At 42.5% G+C, this 16,770-nt stretch overlaps 1 long non-coding RNA gene across 1 annotated transcript in view; it reads left to right on the forward strand.

Moving 5' to 3' along the window:
* LOC115931837 (uncharacterized) overlaps positions 1–16,770 on the forward strand; it is a 28,881-nt gene that overhangs the window by 250 nt on the left and 11,861 nt on the right. The window lies entirely within an intron of this gene.

Raw genomic sequence — 16,770 nt, forward strand, 5'->3', positions numbered from 1 at the left:
TTTACTCTCTGAAAACTTCACTGTACTAATAGTTCTCTGTAGCCCTGCTATTTATATATTGGTAGACAGCAGTGGTGAAGCTTTGAAATATTCTGGCATATAGAAAAATCATATATTTGTCATAAGATGGCTTGTTGAAATAGTGTTTTAAAATCAATGGGCGTCTCTGAAGGTTATAACACTAACAATGATTATAATAATAATGATGATAAAATGAGTGGAATTTCACTGTCTTGTAGTTTTTGAATAACTCTCAGATATACTATTTTCTTTGACCCTGATGACATCCTTGACATTATTATTCCCATTTTAAGCTAAGAAGCCTACCTCAGAACATTTAAATAACATTTCCAAGAACACCTAATGAGTATGTCACACGGAGTCCAGGGTTTTTTGTTTTACTACGAAATCAGAAACATTTCCCAGGCAGGATGGGCTTTGGAAACGTTTGTTCTTATCTTTGCCAGCTAGGCTGCCCTGCTGGTTTAGCAGTAGCTGCCTTTCTCCATCTATGGCTACAGCTCCTGCCAGGTGCACCCTTTTCCATGGCTACACTGCTCACGCTGTTCCAGGTATTGCCCATTTGGTACTAGAGGCAGTAATGACTTCCCCCCATTGCTAGCCCCTTAGTCTTTCTCCATCCCATGTTGGTTCCCCTATCCCTGACCTTAACTGTAAATGGGCCTTTGATCAAACCCTTTTCAATTATCCCTTTGCGTGTGCCTGCCAGGGTGCTTACTGATACCACCGACCTCAGAGCAGACAACATCTCTGCTTCCTTTCTCTGGTTTACAAGGCAAGCTTGGGCCTCAGTGACATTCAGACTGGATATTAAACAGAGGCTGCCTCATGCTTTGATGGGAACAGTTACCAAGGCACAACTCAATTCTTTTAGCTGGGACTAGTCCTTTAGGAGAAATACTTTCCCAAATTCAGGACCATATTGAAGTTCTAGGGAATTCTCTACAGTTAGGATTATCAGAATTGATTTTCTCTTTTGATACTCTGCCAAGTTTGATTTATTGAATCTATTTATATTTGTGTTAAAATAGCATGTCTTTCTTTCCTCATGTTCTTGGTAAAATAAAAGTTTCAGTTATATTGTCTGTCATCTAAAGGGTTGTGTGTGTGTGTGTGTGTGTGTGTGTATTTCCCAAGAAATATATGTGGGACTATATCTTCAAAAATAAAGCTAATGGAGAGAATACAGAAAAGTCTATTTTTGAAATACTACCTAAACCATTTTGAAATCCACCTAAACCATTTAACTGTTTAATGAATCCTAATAGCAGAAATGGAAAGTAGCCCATTAATTCCTGAGCCTTCTAAACATACAGGTCATGATGGCTGAAATGTACTATTATATTTCCTATTTCTCTAATACAAAAGTAGTGGCTTTTCTCTCTTAAGTTATTAACATATTACAGTGTATCATCCAAACTTACATATAGAAAACATGTATCACTCAAGGTATCTTAAGGATCTTTTAACAGGGAATTCAGGCTTTCTAAAGTGTTCTAAGGGCTTAAAATGTGGAAAATAGCTGAGTCTTCAAAAAATGTCCCAGAATATCACAAGAATGATTCCAGCCACCACCCTCCTCCACACACACACACACACACACACACACACACACACGCACGCACGCACACACTGGACAGCTTCTGTTTCTGCCGCAGTCCAAAATGTGGGAAATTAGGAGACAGCCACTGGAACTCTTGAGTTTAAGAACATCCCGCAGTGGCTACAGCCAAGGATCAATAAGCCAGATTAGGAGGCATCTGCTGCTGTCGTCACAAATGCTCTCAACCTTCACAGATTTGGTAACTGGGCAGTGAACACTGAACCTACTCAGTGCTGTGACTTTTGACATGTAAGCCTGCAGTCCAGTTGCTGGGATGCCACTGCAGAAAAATTGTCCAAGTCTCAAACAGGACAATAACCTCCACCTTATTCCCATCTTAAAAATCTCAATGTGAGTGCAACCTATTCATCTGACAAAGGGCTAATATCCAGAATCTACAATGAACTCAAACAAATTTACAAGAAAAAAACAAACAACTCCATCAAAAAGTGGGCAAAGGACATGAACAGACACTTCTCAAAAGAAGATATTCATGCAACCAAAAAACACATGAAAAAATGCTCATCATCACTGGCCATCAGAGAAATGCAAATCAAAACCACAATGAGATACCATCTCACACCAGTTAGAATGGCAATCATTAAAAAGTCAGGAAACAACAAGTGCTGGAGAGGATGTGGAGAAATAGGAACACTTTTACACTGTTGGTGGGACTGTAAACTAGTTCAACCATTGTGGAAGTCAGTGTGGCGATTCCTCAGGGATCTAGAACTAGAAATACCATTTGACCCAGCCATCCCATTACTGGGTATATACCCAAAGGACTATAAATCATGCTGCTATAAAGACACATGCACACGTATGTTTATTGCGGCACTATTCACAATAGCAAAGACTTGGAACCAACCCAAATGTCCAACAACGATAGACTGGATTAAGAAAATGTGGCACATATACACCATGGAATACTATGCAGCCATAAAAAATGATGAGTTCGTGTCCTTTGTAGGGACATGGATGAAATTGGAAATCATCATTCTCAGTAAACTATCGCAAGAACAAAAAACCAAACACCACATATTCTCACTCATAGGTGGGAATTGAACAATGAGAACACATGCACACAGGAAGGGGAACATCACACTCTGGGGACTGTTGTGGGGTGGGGGGAGGGGGGAGGGATAGCATTAGGAGATATACCTAATGCTAAATGACAAGCTAATGGGTGCAGCACACCAGCATGGCACATGTATACATATGTAACTAACCTGCACATTGTGCACATGTACCCTAAAACTTAAGGTATAATAATAATAAAATTTAAAAAAAAAGAAAAATACTAATTGGCCTCCTGAGCCCCAGCTGCAAAAAAGCCTGGAAAAAAATGTCTTTTAACTTTATAGCTTTCTGACATGCAGGAAGGACTGATACACTAAAAGGAGGTGGGACTGAATGTAGAATACTAAGCAACACTATGCACCCCAGTTTTTCATATTTATCACGTTTGTTCTTCCCAATAACTCCCAGTTTTGTGTGGTCTGTTTGAAGAACCTGGATAATACATAACCAAAGCAAACAAATACAGTAAGTGTGATTATTTAAGTATATATTTTTTCAATGTAAATATAAGTATTTATCTCTACCCCAGTAGCAGTGCTGGAAAACTGAGTAGTAGACCTGATTCTAGTATTTATTAACTGTGTTACCTTGGTAAAATTACATAGCCAGCCTTAGCCTCAGTTTTCTCCTCTTATAAATAGTTAAATGGACAATACTAAACTGGAAGTTAGTGGGAAGACCAATGTGATAAATATGTAAATCACCTATCGTTATGGTTCTCAAACTGTGTGGTAAGGTGTTCTGGGCACCACAAGTGATAGGGACACCTCAAGATATCCCACATTTTAAAGGAAAACACAGTGATGATTGACATTTGCAAAGTATTAGCTTGTGATCGTTTCCATTAGGTGAGTCTCAGTATTAGATAACGCTTCACTCCATTTGATGATGTTACATCTTTGTGAAAATGGGTTTTTGGCAGCTACTGTGATGCCAAGCTTGTATTGTATAATATTCAATGTGAGGGTGGCAGTGATGAATGTGATTCCAAGGTATGAGAAAATGTACAACGGCAAATGGGCCCACAAACCCCGTTAGTAAGTGTTATTGGTTGACTTGGGTCTCCCCACCTTCAAAGTCATATGTTGAGATCGTAACCCTAGTACCTCAAAATGTGACTATATTTGAAGATAAGGCCATTAAGGAGGTGGTTAAATTAAAATGAGGCCATTAGGTGGGCCCTAATCTAATCTGACTGGTGTCCTTATAAGAAGAGAAAATTTGAACACACAGAGAGACCCCAGGGATGCTCACACACAGAGGAAAGACCATGTGGAAACACAGTGAGAAGGCGGCCATCTGCAAGCCAAGGAAAGAGGCCTCAGAAGAAATCAAAGCTGTCAACACCTTCATCTTTTACTTCTAGCCACCATAACTGTGAGAAAACAATTTTTTTGCTGTTTAAGCCACCCAGTCTGGGATATTTTATTAACATCAAAACGAGTGATGGCTAATTTTATGAGTCAACTTGACTGGGCCATCGAGTGCACAGATATTTGACTAAATATTGTCTGAGTTTGCCTGTGAGGGCGTTTCTGAGTGAGACTGACATTTGAATTGGCAGACTGAGGAAAGCAGATTGCCCTTCTTAATGTGGGTGGGCCTTGTCCAATCTGTTGAAAGCCTGAAGAGAATAAAATGATGGGTAAAAAGAATTTATTCTCTCTCCCTAACTGTTCCCTAACTGTTTGAGCTGGCACCTTGATCTTCTCCTGCCTTTGGACTCAAGACTTGGATTAGAACTTACATCACTGGCTCTCCTAGTTCATGGACTTGGACAGGAATGATACTATCCTCTCTCCCGGGTCTGCAGCTTGCTGATTGCAGATCTTAAGTCTTGTCAGCCTCCAAAATGTGCAAGCCAATTCTTATTTTATATACATAGTCTCCTTGGAGAACCCTGACTAATACAAAGCCATAGCAAACAAATACAGTTAGTGTGGTTATTTCAGAATATATTTTTTCATATATAATATATATAATATAATATAATGCTTATTATAACAAGTTGTTTTGTACTAACTACTTAATAAACAGAATTATTAGGTATTTCTTTAAGCCTAGGCATGCCATGAAGGAATTACTGAGACACTAAGTACCATGAACTTGAGGAAGTTTAGGAATTTCAGAGCTATGATAAAACATAACAGGTGCCAATAATGGCTGTCATGATGAAGAATGGGAAAACTGTTTTCCTTTTCTAAAATGGTGTTACTTATAGTATGAGGAAATGATTGAGAAGTCTAAGGAAATGGTGTAGATGAATTTCCCCAGAAGAATCAAAAGGCACTCTCAGTTAAGGTACCCATGGCAGAATTATAGACAGTAGTGTCAATTAGCAGAAGCCTGTGGAGGAAGGCAACGTGACTGAGGCCAAGGCACCAAGAAGGGATAAAAGCAGGAGCTGCCTACACTAAAACTCTGTCCCAATCCTCAGGAAAGAATTAACTGGATTTCTCAGATACTCCACCTGTTGTTTGTATGTTTACACTTTTAGAGCCCATATTTATTACTCAAGCTGAGGCAATTACAAAAGAGAAAAAAATAATAGTTACAAGAAGGAATATAAGAGACAAGCTTATTACCTTGTGGCGGGGTAACTTCCAAATCTGCTGCAGTGGATGACGGGCACCCCTGCCGGACTCAGGTGGAACGCAGCACTGAAACAGGTGCTGCGAGCCATCTTCCTTCACCACATCCACCTGTGGATCAGCTACATCCACCCCATACCCTCCTTTATCCAGAGCATCCTGTGGCCTGACAGCCCTAGGGCCTATAGCCAATGGCGCACACCTACCACCCCCAGCTGTGCTGCCACCCCAAGCACTCCCGGGGCTCCCTGTGTGGCCAGCTCCTCTTCTTGGAGCTGATATACCCCTGGAGTCAAAGAAGGCCAAGGTCCTGGTCAGCTCTCCACTCTTCCAGGGTGGCATTAACTGCTGGGGCAGCACACGGCTGCTACAGTGGCAGGCTGGGCACTGCAGTGTGTGTTCCTTTATATGTGTGAGCAGGCCCTGCTCTTTGTCTTCTCTGTCCCCAGTTCTCCAGGGATTTCGCAGGTGCTGCCTGAGCCCTGCCTGTCACACTCTTCCTTCTGGTTCCCAGGTTGCGGGGAGAGTGAGCAGGAGGCACGAGCTGCCAGCCAGGTCAGCAGGCCTGCTCTCTGTCACTAGCACTGGTTGCCTTGGGACCTGCCTCCTGAAGTTGTGATCACCACACTGTTAAGCTGCTATCCCTAAACCACTAGGCCTGACCAAGAGCCTCATCCATCCTCCCTCCCAGCAGAGCTGGGATCGTCTCTTCCAGATTCTGGGAGAGAGAGGTTTGCAGAGCCTTGGCCTCTGCCCACAATACCCATTTCCAGTGGGGGCATGCTTCCAGGCCTCCTTGGCTGCTTCCCAGCACCTGACCCTGTCAGGCTTCAGTGGAGGTTCTACCCAGGATGCACTCTGCATTCCTTGAGACTCTGACCCCAAGTATCCTCTTCTTTGGGAGTTTTTCTGCAGGATACACTCCTGGGTCCCCGATGCCTTCCAGCTGTCTCAACAGAGCAATTGCCAGTGGATCTTGGGGAAAGAAGCAGCCACTGACCCCAAGCCAAGACCAAACCATCTGGCCCAGCGAGCCAGAGCCCTCCAGGAGGCCAGCACTAGTGACCCTCATGCCCTGCATTGCACTGAGTTTACTCCTTGATGGACCCTGGAGAGATGATTGCAGAAGAAGCTGCTGACAGGTCATGGGGTGTCCTTTGCTTGAAGTCAGCCCATATGGGGCAACCAGCGCTGCTCTGTTAGCAGCCAAGTGCCTGCCCACCCTCTGTCCTTGTGGGAACAGGGCCCTTGGCCAAGTTGTCCATCTGCCCTGGTTAGCTCTAGAGGAAATAGGCCACTTCCCAGGTGCAAGAGACAAGCCCTCCTGGGAAGGTGTGAGCACTGTGGAGAGGTGGTCCTAGCATTTAGCCTGCATCTGTTTGCCAGAGTCAGTAGAATCTGGGTGTGGGTGTGAGTGGAAGTGAGTGTGGGATGTGCCTGTGTGAACACCATGATCCCCAGGAGTAGGGAAGCCTGAAGATGCCCCATGCAGTTTGTCCATTTTTGAGTTGGACATCTTTGAGATGTGCTGGAGACAGAAGGAGGCTGTGCTCCCTGTCCATCTCTCAGGGGCACTTGCGCTGTCTACTCCTGCCCACCAGCAACTTTGCTACAGGCCACAAGGACCCTTTGCACCCAGTTGGGAGAGCAGACACTGATGGGGCCTAGGAGAGTCCCCACTAGCCCAACATCCTGCAGGAATGGATCATGAATCCACCTTTTAATTTTTGCTGTGAATGTAAAGCCTCCCAGATGTTAAAGAATAAGAATTTTTAAGAAAACAAAGCCTCTATATCATTACCTATATCATGAAATTAATAATCTGGCTTCTCTAGGAAATGAAGCTGTACAATTCAGATTGGGGTCCAATATCCAAATGGGGCCTTTGCCACTGAGTCAGAAATCCTGTTGGGGATGTCTCAGTGCCTTCAAAGAGGAAATGATGCTGCTTGACCCCAGCCATAGTAAGCAGGGTGAAAGGAGATGGGACAGGGCCTTGGCAGTTTCATGTCACTGTTAGAAAATGCTGTTAAGTAACCTCATATCTTAAACTTCTAAATATATTCTGTCCATGTGTATGTTGCAGGTAGAAAGAACTCTATTATGCATAGTGAAAAAAGTCTGAGATACAGGATACCATATACCAAACAAAGGGGGACTTGCCTTTAGGAAAGTCCTTAATGTGGACCAACACAGAGAGGCTGGACACATGTGGCATGTGTTAATCTTGAAGGCGTCATTAATATTTACTAATTTCTCACACTTATTGAGAGCTTTTTATGTACCAGGTACTAATTTAGAGAATTTGCACAAATCAGCTCACTTAAAAATCACAGTGAATTTAGGCCAGATGCAGTGGCTGAAGTTTGTAATCCCCGTATTTGGGGAGGCCAAGGTGGGAGGATCACTTGAGGCTGGAGTTTGAGACCAGCCTGGGCAACATAGTGAGACCCCATCTCTACAAAAAAATTGAAAATAAGCAGGATATGGTGGTGCATGCCTGTAGTCCCGGCTACTTGGGAGGCTGAGGTGAGAAGATTGCTTGAGCACAGGAGTTCAAGGCTGCAGTGAGCTGTGATAGCACCACTGCAGTCTAGCCAGCTAGCCTGGGTGCAAGAGCAAGATCCTGTCTCCAAACAAACCAACCAACAAATCACAGTGACTTTAAGAGTTTGGCATTATTAGTATGATTGTTTTCAGATGAGAAAAGCTGATGTGTAGAAGGGCTAGTAACTTCTTCAAAGTTACAGAGCTAGTAAGAGGTGGAGGAGCCAGGATACAAATGCAAGCAATCTGATTCCAGTACCCTGTGATGTGTCTATTACACTTTACTGTATGCATGCAAGTCAGCTTAGATGAGCCCCTTGAAACTCTTCTCCCCACTTCCACTAGACCTGATGAGTACACACAAAAGGGCTCCAAACTGATGATTCTCCACTGCTATGGTCTGAAAGTTTGTGTTACCTCAAAATTCATATGTTGAAACCTAATCCCCAAGATGATGGTATTAAGTCAGGACTTTGGGAGGTGATTAGGTCATGAGGGTGACACCCTCATGAATGGGATTAGTGCCCTTATAAAATAGGCCCCAGACAGTTGCCCTGCCCCTTCCACTGTAAGGACACAGTGAAAGTGCTAATGATGAACCAGAGTGTGAGCCCTCCACAGACACTGACTCTGCCAGTACCTTCATCTTGGAGTTCCCAGTGTTCAGAACTGGGAGCAATACATTTCTGATGTTTATAAGCCACCAAATCTAAGGTATTTTGTTATAGCAGCCCAAATGAACAGGACAACCTCTCTCCTTCAGCCATTCCTTGTATCTTGTCCTATATTTCTATAAACTCACCAAACTCTTTATTTGCCAACTCATTCTTAGGTTGATATTCTGTCTTTGGACCAGACATATGGTCTGGATTTATTGACTTTGACCTTCAGTTTTTCAACAATGATTCCTTCCTGGCTGCACTCCCTTGAGATATCTTGAGTAATGAATGTCCAGGCTCAATTCAGCCCCTGGAATTGTCCTAGCTGTTTTTTTCTCTCTCGTGAATTTATTTATTCAATGAGTCTTTATTGATAAAATGAGCCATATGTTGTGCTAGGCATTAGTGTTATGATACGGTTTGGTTCTGTGTCCCCACCCACATCTCATCTTGAATTGTACTCCCATAATTCCCATGTGTTGTGGGAGGGACCAGGTGGGAGATAATATGAATCATGGGGGTGGTTTCCCCCATACTGTTCTCTTGGTAGTGAATAAGTCTCACGAGATCTGATGGTTTTATCAGAAGATGCTTTTGCATCTTCCTCATTTTTCTCTTGCCACAACCATGTAAAAAGTGCCTTTCACCTCTCGCCATGATTCCAAGGCCTCCCCAGCCCTATGGGATGGTAAAATAAGTCCAGTTAAACCTCTTTTTCTTCCCAGTCTCAGGTATGTCTTTATCAGCAGCATGAAAATGGACTAATACAGTAAATTGGTACCAGGATTAGGGTGTTGCTGAAAAGGTGTTTGAAAATGTGAAAGCACCTTTGAAACTTGGTAACACAGAGAGGTTGGAAGAATTTGGAGGGCTCAGAAGAAGACAGGAAAATATGGGAAAGTTTGGAACCTCCTAGAGACTTGTTGAATGGCTTTGACAAAAATGCTGATAGTGATATGAACAATAAGGTCCAAGCTGACATGGTCTTAGATGGAGATGAAGAACTTGTTGGGAATTGGAGCAAATGTGACTCTTATTATGTTTTAGCAAAGAGATTGGTGGCATTTTTGCCCCTGTCCTAGAGATTTGTGGAACTTTGAATTCGAGAGAGCTGATTTAGGGTATCTGGCAGAAGAAATTTCTAAGCAGCAAAGCATTCAAAACGTGACCTGGGTGCTGTTAAAAGCATTCCATTTTAAAAGGGAAACAGATCCTAAAAGTTCAGAAAATTTGCAGCCTGACGATGCAGTAGAAAAGGAAAACCCATTTTTTGAGGAGAAATTCAGGCTGGCTGTGGAAATTTGCATATGTAACAAGCAGCCAAATGTTAATCCTCCAGACAATGGGGAAAATGTCTCCGGAGCATGTCATAGGTCTTCATGGCAGCCCCTCCCATCACAGACCCAGAAGCTTAGGAGGAGAAAATGGTTTTGTGGGCCTGACCCAGGGTCCCCATGCTCTGTGCAGCCTAGGGACTTGGTGCCCTGCATCCCAGCTGCTCCAGCCATTGCTAAAAGGGGCCAATGTACAGCTCAGCCCATAGTTTCAAAGGGTGCAAACCCCAAACTTAGGCAGCTTCCATGTGATGTTGAGCCTCTGGGTGCACAGAAATCAAGAATTGATGTTTGGGAACCTCCTCCTAGATTTCAGAAGATGTATGGAAATGCCTGGATGCCCAGGCAAAAGTTTCCTGCAGGGGTGGGCCCCTCACCTCTGCTAGGGCAGTTTGGAAGGGAAATATGGGGTTGAAGCCCCACACGGAGTCCCTACTGGGCCACTGCCTGGTGGAGCTGTGAGAAGAGGGCCTCCGTCCTCCAGACCCCAGAATGGTAGATCCAGCGATAGCTTGTACCATGCACCTGGAACAGCTGCAGACACTCAACACCAGCCTGTGGCAGAAGCCAGGAGGGGGGTTATACCCTGCAAAGCTACAGGGGCAGAGCTGCCCAAGACTATGGGAACCTACCTCTTGCATCAGCATGACCTGGATGTCAGACATGGAGTCAAAGGAGATCATTCTGGAGCCTTAAAATTTGACTGCCCCACTGGATTTCAGACTTGCATGGGCCCTGTAACCCCTTTGTTTTGGACAATTTCTCCTGTTTGGAATGGCTGTATTTACCCAATACCTATACCCCCATTGTATCTAGAAAGTAACTAGCTTGCTTTTGATTTTACAGCCTTATAGGCGGAAGGAACTTGCCTTGTCTCAGATGAGACTTTGGACTATAGACTTTTGGGTTAATGCTGAAATGATTTAAGACTTTGGGGAACTGTTAGGAAGGAATGATTGGTTTTGAAATGTGAGGACATGAAATTTGGAGGGGCCAGGAGTGGAATGATATGGTTTGGCTCTGTGTCCCTACCCAAATCTTCTCTTGAATTGTACTCCCATAATTCCCATGTGTTGTGGGAGGGACCCAGTGGGAGATAATTTGAATCACAGGAGCAGTTTCCCCCATACTGTTGTCATGATAGTGAATAAGTCTCACAAGGTCTGATGGTTTTATCAGGGGTTCCTGGTTTTGCATCTTTTTCATTTTCTCTTGCCACCGCCATGTAAGAAGTGTTTTTTGCCTCCCACTATGATTCTAAGGCCTCTCCAGTCATGTGGAACTGTAAGTCCAATTAAACCTCTTTTTCTTCCCAGTCTTGGGTATGTCTTTTCCAGCAGCATGAAAACAGACTAATACAACTTATAATAGTGAAGAAGACATAGTCCCAATCCTCAAGCGTTTACAGTCTAGTGGAGAAGTCAGTCAAATAATCTATATAGAGAAATATGTTAAGGCAGGGCTAGAGGTACCTAGTGAAGGAACTTAGCCCAGTCTTAGAGGTTAGAGAAGGCTTTTTTTTTCGACACAAGGTGATATCTAAGCTGGAATGAAAAACAGGAATTATACAGGATAAATGGGAGTAGTTATTATAGTTGGAGTTTGGGGCAGGGGTGTATGTGTATCTGGTGGGAGATGGGTGGAGAAAGTAAGAAAGATAAGCTATCTTAAGGAATTTGCACTTTATCCTGAAAGTAATGGGAAGCAATGGAGAGTTTAAACTATGCGGTTAAACTTGTGTGTTTGGAATATCATCTTTTCTATAGTGTAGAGAGTCATAATCAGGGCTTATGACAATTGCTGGAGACAAATAAGGAAATCATTACAGCAATGTAGGCAAAAGACAAACTTAGGAATTGGAAAAAGAAATGTACCTGATTTTCCCAGATAATTTAATGCCCCAGAGATGACAAAATATCATTCTTCTTTGGATTGTTTCTCTATCTTAATATTCCTGTTGGTGCCACTAGTAATTCCATGGACTTTTTGGAATCAGCAAGAATATTCTCCTGGGGCCCTTCTCAGCTACTTAGCCTTACATGGTAACTCCTCATTTTTCAATAGATTTTCATTTTCCCCTTTCACAGCTCCTCTCACCTCACCAGTTATTATTTGACCTTTCATCTTCTGAAGGCTGGCTAGCATGCAACAGCTTCCTTGGATTTTTTTAGCTGACAGATGTGATCTAAAGTTATCTGCCATTGCCTTAAAATAAAGGGATCAGAACACCAAAACTTCTCTTGCTCTTTAAAGAAAGGATGATAAAATAAGTGTTGGGGTGGTGGTAATGGGAAGACCATGCCTACTCCTGGTTTCCATCTGTGCACACTCAAAGCACTTACCGACGAGAAATGCTAGAGGCCTTGGAATTTTTCATCTAAGAATATTTTTTAATTTGAGATTCCATGTGGTCCAAGTTGCACATGGCCAGAATTTTTGCAAGAAAGGATTGGAACCTTCTATTTCTCAGTGTTATTGCTCATAAAGGAAGGACAGTGATTATTTTATAACTTTTTGAGATAGTAGAAACAAGACTGGACTTGTCAGAAAGCTGAGTTTGGAACTCAGTAGATGTGTGAGGTAATAATCCACATACCATAGGGGATTTCATAAAGTAAATCAGAAAGCACGAAGCCGTTTTGGCCCCTGTGCATAGCTCTTGATTGAAATTACCCTCGTCAAGGTTACCAACAATGGCCATGATGTGAAATCCAATGACATTTTCATGTTTTTGTCTTCTTAAGCCTTTCAGCAGTGTTTAACGCAGCTGATCATCCACCCTTTCTAAAAACATTCTCCCCTCTTAGCTTCTACATTTGGCTGCTTTTCCACTTGGATTTCTTCTCAGGCTCTTCTGCCAGTTTTTCTTCTTTTATCTGGTGGAAATGTTGGTGATCTTAGTTGCAGGCTTTGTTGTCTAACTCATTTCTCCATACCCCCCTCAATGTGCTCTCACTTGACATTTCCATTGGTATCTTTCACAGACATCTCATACTTAACATGCATATGCCAGATACTTATCGGTTGATTATCAATCCAGAATTTGCTCTCTTGTGGTCTCCTGGATGGAGGACTGGAAGCCTGCAAATGACAGGCCCCAGACTCCCAGGCCTGCTGACTTCCCATCAGGTTCTGCCAATAAAACATACTACAGGGAGATGAGAAAGGACAAGAAATTAAGAACAGTTCAGCAGTTGGCAGTACCTCTGGCAATGGCAACCCTGAAATTTTCTGCTCAGTAGCAGTTGTGACCATTCCAGAAATTTCTGTGATGGCACTTTGAGCAGCTGCAGCAATTGAGGGAACAATAAGATTGCAGCATTTGGTGGTTCCAGTGCCATCAGCGGATAAGTGCAGCTCACGAACTCTAGCCCATTGGTGGCAGGACCTTAGTGTTGCTGGAATACCCCATTCCCCTTTCACCCTCCCCTCATTTCAACACTGTTATGAGAGCCAACATATCCATCAGGCACAGTACCTTGGGCCCACAATTTAGAGGCCAAAGAAATGTTTTCATTTTTATTTTTTCATCAGAAGAAAAAAATAAATGTATGACAATGATGCTAGCTTAGATTATATTTGTCATTACACCAATATAGTCATAAAACATTTAAAAAAGATCAATGGAGGAAGGGGCCCAAGAAATTAAAAGTGCAAAGAGCTATGAAAGTTATAATGCACCCCTGACCTTTGTGGACATTTTCCTGCAACAGATGCTTCTTTGGAAAAAATATGTAGTAGTTTCTGTATTCTTTTCCTTTTAACTTGACACTAGCTAATTCTATGACCCCAGTGGTACTTCTGATTTCTGCCCCTCAAGCCCCAGTTAGTCCCCACCCTTCTCCATCTTAGGGTATGGCACCACCATCACAGAAGAGGCCATGAACCAGGAGTGATGTCTCCCTGTCAACTTGTCTTCCTGTTTGGCATGCTCTCCTCTGATTGATCTCCACCCTTCACCAATTTTACGTATACCTATCCTTTCCTAATTGGTTTTCTACACTGTCATGCCCAACTTTGAGTAGTGTCTTTTGCTTTAACCATTTTTGCATACTCACAAACAAATCAGCATGCACTCCGTGTCCGGTGCCTATAAAGATCCCAGACTCGGTAGGTAGAAAGTGAGATGGCCTGACCTTAGGGAAGAGACAACCTGACTTTGGGGAAGAGGACCTGACCTTCCCATCCCATCTCCAGCTCTCCTCTCTGCTGACAGCCATTTTCATGGCTCAATAAAATTATCTGCCTTCACCATACTTCAAACCATCCATGTGACTTCATTCTTCTTGGATGCTGGACAAGAGCTCGGGACCCACTGAGTGTGGGTACCTAGAAATGTTGTCACACCGGCCCTTTGCCTTCAGTGGCAGAGGGCAGCCACCCCATGCAATGAGGCAAGGAGCCAACTGAGCTGCTAACAGGCCACTGTCAATGGCTGGTGGAACTAAGAAGCACTGTAACACCCCCTCTGGGGCTTCAAGGTCACAGGCACCTTCACTTGGGGGCTGCCGCATTCCCCTTGAGGTGGCACACCTGCTCTGGATGCAGGCCCCGCACGGAGCTTGCTCCATGAAGTGGCTGGCCAGGTTCTGCACTTGCTCACTCATGTGCTCCCTCCAGCAAGGGGTTGAGCACAGTGGGCTGAGTAGATGGCACCCCTTCTGAGAGTCCAGTAAAGGGGCTGAGAAAAATCGTGCAACACAGTGACTCTAGGCTCATGTCCTAATGTCTTGCTGCAGATACTATCTCATAGATAACTTGACCTGAAATTGCCTCCCCTCCTCCAGCATTCCTATTATACCCTTGGAGATGTTGAAAACCGTGTTTCAGACATTAGCTCTAGCATTTCATAATTCTGTGACCTCTCAGCCTCTGAGATCTTTTTTCCTCATATGTAAAATGAGAATAAATGTTACCTTATAAGAGCATTGTGAGAATTTAGTGGAATAAAATGCATAATGCTGATCCATGGTAGGTCCTCAATAATGGTATTTTTCCTGATCAAAATGTTACCAGCAATATTTTAAAATTAACTTTTGTTTTTTATTTAGGAGTCTACCTACTTACCAAGCACTGTAAATAAAACAAAAACAACATTAAGGAGTAAAAACATCTTTTTCACTCTACTTTAGCAAGTGCTTTATAATTATACTGGAAACTGAGAATCTTGGGGTGCACCATTTCCAAATGTTTTGGAATTAAATATAGGTCTATGCCTGCATATGTAGTATACTGGAGACTCATGAGACAAGTAACATTGAATTCCTCACATGAGTGTGTTTTATGAGTGTTTTCCTGAGGATCATAGTAGAGGCATTTATGGCTGCAGAAAAGGAGACTTTTCTAGAGTCATTTCATGGGGCAAGAGACACCAAAATGGTTATAAAACAGAAAAGCACCTCTGCATAGCACATCTTTTGGAAAGCCGTTCTGCTAAGAACTTGGCATCACTACCCCTTTTCCCCTGGGTCATCTTCATTTGCTGTGTTCCCCAAGGAGCTGTGAGATGTAAAAAACAGGTGAGGTTTGATTGTAACTGCTTCTGCTACTGAAAGATTCCACTCTTTAAAAGCAAAAATTTAAAGAGGATAAAAATGCCTACAAAGGATTTTTTCCTTTGGACAACCCTACCATTTATGACACACACAGCTCAGCCCTTGGCTGCCATTAGCACTGAGAAAACTGTTGAGCCCTTTCCCATGTATTTTGTACTTCTAAATATTACAGCTGCCACTTGGATTTATGTGCTTCAACAGAAGCAGCAGACAAAGAAGTCTATGCTTGTGAAGGAATGAAATAACAATCTAAAAGAGTAATCAAAGTGAGGAGCAAATTTGGATTGGATTTAGAGATGCCCCACCACACATACCACATACCCCCCCGCCACACACACACACACCATGCAGACACACACACATTGCTAGGACAAGTGTGGCTACCTCAAAGACAGAAATGCCAAGTACTTTTTCTTACCAAGAGAGCAGTTTTCTTTAACAAACTGTTTACTGCTTGCTACACAGCATACTTTCTTTTAGCAATTGATATGATGAAAATTTATTTTATATTATAAAATTAGTGAACACCACTACTTATCTATCACCCCAAAAACAAAGAGAAAAGAAACATTAAAGAAAGTAATGTATGAAAACTATATCAAGGTTTATTTTCCAAAATATTAGTACACAAATATCAGTAAGTGTTCTAAAAAAAAAGGAGTTCTGTGGTCAAACAGAATTGGGAAATGTTACTTTAGCTGAGGCTAAACAAATCTCTTTTGCAAGAGTTCTTAGAACCTTTATTTATTTATTTGCATTATGAATCTCTGAGACCAGAATATGTTATGTAAATATTTTGATAGAAACACATTATTATTTTATGAGAATAGCATGAAAAAAAGAGTAAAAAAAATTAAAGTTCCTGTCCTTAAGACAGTCATTGGCTAGTGGAGAAAAAAACCCATAAACAGATTATTAAAATCAAGTGATTAAAATGTAAAAATTTTGGTAAATACAGAGAGGACTGAGGAAAACCAGAAGGAAGAAACTATCTAGGCAGGGGAGTCAGTGCTTCCTGGATGAGGGGGCACTGGAACTGTACCCTAACAAATGAGTGGCATTCTTCCAATTTCATCTACTTCAGTCTACCGTCTCTGACCATCTACCTGGAATAAACAATACTTTATCTTCACTAAAGCTCATTGCTTTCCTCTTTTGGCAATTATATACATTTGCCTTTTGTTGTCTTTGGAAGCTAGATAGATCTAGACCCAAATCTCAGCTCTGACTTTTACTGCCTCTGATCTGCAACTACCTTAACCTCATCTGTTTTTCTGAATTGTCAGGGGAATTAGAGATCATCTAAGTAAAGCACCTAGCAAAGTGCCTGAAACATAATAGGCTTAACCATTTGGGCTATTATTGATGCAGGATTTTTCT

This window comes from Gorilla gorilla, chromosome 1 (assembly GCF_029281585.2).
Source record: "Gorilla gorilla gorilla isolate KB3781 chromosome 1, NHGRI_mGorGor1-v2.1_pri, whole genome shotgun sequence".
In the NCBI taxonomy this organism is placed as follows: Eukaryota; Metazoa; Chordata; class Mammalia; order Primates; family Hominidae; genus Gorilla; species Gorilla gorilla.